The sequence below is a fragment of the Phoenix dactylifera genome, chromosome 2 (genome assembly GCF_009389715.1).
Source record: "Phoenix dactylifera cultivar Barhee BC4 chromosome 2, palm_55x_up_171113_PBpolish2nd_filt_p, whole genome shotgun sequence".
Classification (NCBI taxonomy): domain Eukaryota; kingdom Viridiplantae; phylum Streptophyta; class Magnoliopsida; order Arecales; family Arecaceae; genus Phoenix; species Phoenix dactylifera.
The window spans coordinates 28,501,152-28,504,817 of NC_052393.1; positions in this window are offsets into that span (position 1 = coordinate 28,501,152).

Here is a 3,666-nt window from a genome sequence, read left to right on the forward strand (position 1 = left end):
TGACAGGAGGTTTGTATCTGCTACTCTTTAATGTTGCAGGGCCAAAAAATCTAAATAATATCTTTTGGCTAGTCTTTTTTGGTGAGGTCTTGGATTGTTATTTAACCTTCCATCAAAATATCCATTTAAGCATTGCACAAAAATGATACTTGTGCGGTGCATGGGAGGCAATAAAAATTAAAATAAAATCAAGTAGGAGGGGTGTGATAGGAGAATTCAATGGTCAAATTAGATTCAATGTAAATAAAATCAAGTAGTCAAGGGTGTGAAAAACATGGATTAAAAAGAATAATTGTTCATTACCTTTTATTTTGTAAAAGTAGAATTGAGATTGTCACGCAAAACTTGCAAAAAATAGTTGATTATATGTATTCATACAGTATCTATGGAAAAACCTGCTTCTAGCTTCAGCAATCAAGTTACAAGCGTCAGATCTTCCAATTTACACCTAGAATATTTCAACCATTCCTATTATAAAAAAAATTAATAATTAAGAAATAATTAAAAATGTAATACTAATTTTTTCAATCGCTTCGATCACTATAGCACAATTAGCACTTCAACTATAGGTAGCAATAGAAGTGAGTTTTTTTTTTTATTGGTCCCCTATTATTCTCGATCATCATGCCATTAAATTTAAGTTCGTATTTATTTTGAATTTTTTTCGTGTATAAAGAAAAATATGAGGAACATTTTTTTTACATCGCTTCTTGTAAAATTTTTGTGAGTGGGCTTTCTAAACAACTCTAAATTCTATTTTTTTTTGAATGGAGGAAAATATGAGCAAAACTTTTCTTTTTTACATGACTTCCCACAATTATTATAAAAAGTCCCACTAAAATTTGAATTTATTTCAAAATTTTTATACATTTGAAGTAAAGTATAAGGAATGAAATAATTTAGAATGGATAAGAGAGAGAAAACTCGACCCCTCTTAGAAATTTAAGAAAAATAGAATGAAATATTAGGAAAATTGCATGATGCATGGAAAATAAAATTTTAAAATTAATTTATTGAATAACTAAATGAGAAATTTATGCTAAAAATTGGTACAAATAAATTGTAAATAATATTTTGAGTGTTATTATTTTCAATATGAACTTTTTGTGGATGGCTAAATTATTTTAGGAAAATTTTTTCTAGGTGGTGTTTTTTGGGATGCACCATAAAAGGCCAAGTTTTGATAAACATGTCCTATCCGTTTAATAGGTACAGAGATGCCCAAGATGGGCTACTACTATATTAAGGTTAATAAAATTTACTTATTTTTTTATTTATTGCTATATTAGGTGGGGATTAATGGTGGTCCTTTGGATGGGTGGACCCAAGAGGAGGGCGATATTATGATGTGGGAAAAACCTCATTCCTATTTTTTAATTAGATAATTTTAGAATATTTTTTCTAAGAATACCCATTTTCCTATGCATCATAATATCTAAAAAGTATCTAATTTAATTTATTTTCCTTTTAGGAATGAAATTATTTGAAAATTATTCAAAATTTTTTACATGACTTCAAAACAGATAATTAATTGTTTTTTTTTGTGCATGGAGGATTTTCCTTCCATTACGTGACTTTCTAAAATTATTTGAAGAGTCCCACTAAAATTCGAATTTATTTCAAACTTTTTTGTGCATGAGGAGAAAAATGTTGGGAACAAAATATTTTTTCCTTTTTTACAAGACTTTGAATTTTCTTTCCTTTTTTACACAACTTTCTAATATAATTAATAAGCAAAATACTTTTGTATTTGGATGATTTTTCTTTTTTATATGACTTCATAAAATTTAGGGAGATTTTTTTTAGAATGAAATAATTTTTTCCTCCTTTTAGACAACTACAAAATGGAATATTTTTTTTCTTTATGTGCATGACTTACTATATTGATTAAGAAGTGATTTTTTTTTGTGCATGGAGGAAAATGTGAGCATAATATTTTTTACATGACTTTTAAAATTAATTAAGAAGACATGGATTTTTCTATAATTTTATTTTTAATTGTTTTGAATTTAAATAGCCTTCTGCTTTGTTTTGTCATCCAATTTAAGTGATGTGCCTTGTGCTCGCTGCGCCTGCAATATGAGCCCTTCAAAGCCGTAGGCCCTTGCTAAGGGTTGGAAGGTGAATGGTGTGCTCGGCCGTCGCTTCACTAGCTTGGATTCTGACTTAAAAGTGTTTGATCATAATCTGGCACATGGTAGCTTCATGCCCCTAACTTTTCAACTAAATGTGATGACCAATTGTGTGAATCATTGATTCTTCTTGTACTAGATCGAATTACTATCGTGGCACAACCATTAGAATGGTCAAAATTAACTTTTCTCTTGATGGGCTAATCCTAGCTCATGTTTTCAATTAGTGGGTAAATAATCCAATACTTGGCTAGTTTTGCCTTTCAGTGATTGGAAGAGCTAACATCAAAGGATCAAAAAGCAACGTTACTATGAATGCTTAGTTGCCACAAGCCACCTATACCTTTGGTATCTTTTTTGACACCTCTAGCTTTTAATCCTGAAGGTCTAACGGATGAACAATCTATGCTTTTATGGCTCATATTCGTACTGGAAATTATAAATAAATGAGCTTTTACCATTTTGTTCCGCATGAGGCTTCTGTTCTCGTTGAGCTCATATTAACGCACTTGAGTTATCTTTTAATAGATATCCCGCCCCAACCAAACTCTCCACTTGATAATGTCTTCCGCCTAGATCGGTTCGCCAGGGGTGGGCCTTGGAGCCAAAAGGAGGGGCCGGGCTTTGCTTACGACTCACAAATAAGTAAAATAACGTAAAAAGTAGTGGTATTTCACTTGTGCCGGCCGAGTTGGCTCCCACTTATCCTATGCCTCTCAAGTCATTTCATAAAGTTAGACTAAAGTCAAGATCAATAGGGTCATCTTTCCCCGTTGATTTTGCCAAGCCCATTCTCTTAGTTGTGGTTTGATTGGATAGTTGGCAAGGGCAAAAGCTCATTAATCCATTCATGCATGTCACTAAGTAGATGATGAGGCATTTAGCTATGTTAATAGAGTCACAATTACTCTCATTATTTACTTGTTCTTGGTCGACTTTCTTCAGTTTGATATTCAAAGCACTGGGAAGAAATCACATAATGATTGGTCATTAAGTTCCCTCAAAAAACATTAGCAACTCTACTTGAGGTGTCTCGGTTTAGCTGCTACTTTGTCTACTTGCTAACAAAGATTAAAATAAAATAAAAACTAAGTTGGAAAAAAGGTAATGTTGTATATGTCCACTTTATCGACGCAATTATTTTTGAAAATCAAATAACACTTCATTGAGAAAATTAACTGCTTGGTAAAGAAAGACAATAATATGATATATTAGGGACACCATATTCAATGGAATGAGATATGTAGATTATAAAGAAGTTTTATAAGAAACTGGTTATACGATTATAGACATTATTATAGTGATATGACAAATATATGCTATAATTATGGAGTTGGTCAACTATTCAACATCATAAGGAAATATATGCTATAATTTATTTTTTTGTATGCCATCATAAAGAATTTTGGATTGAAGGCGGAGGAGAAAGAAGAAGATTTCACAAATATGATTTATTTGATGGGTAGTGGGTATAGATGAGAGCCGTCCATGAAGTCACCTAATTTATAAGAAAGAAGGTCCGGTTCGCTTACCT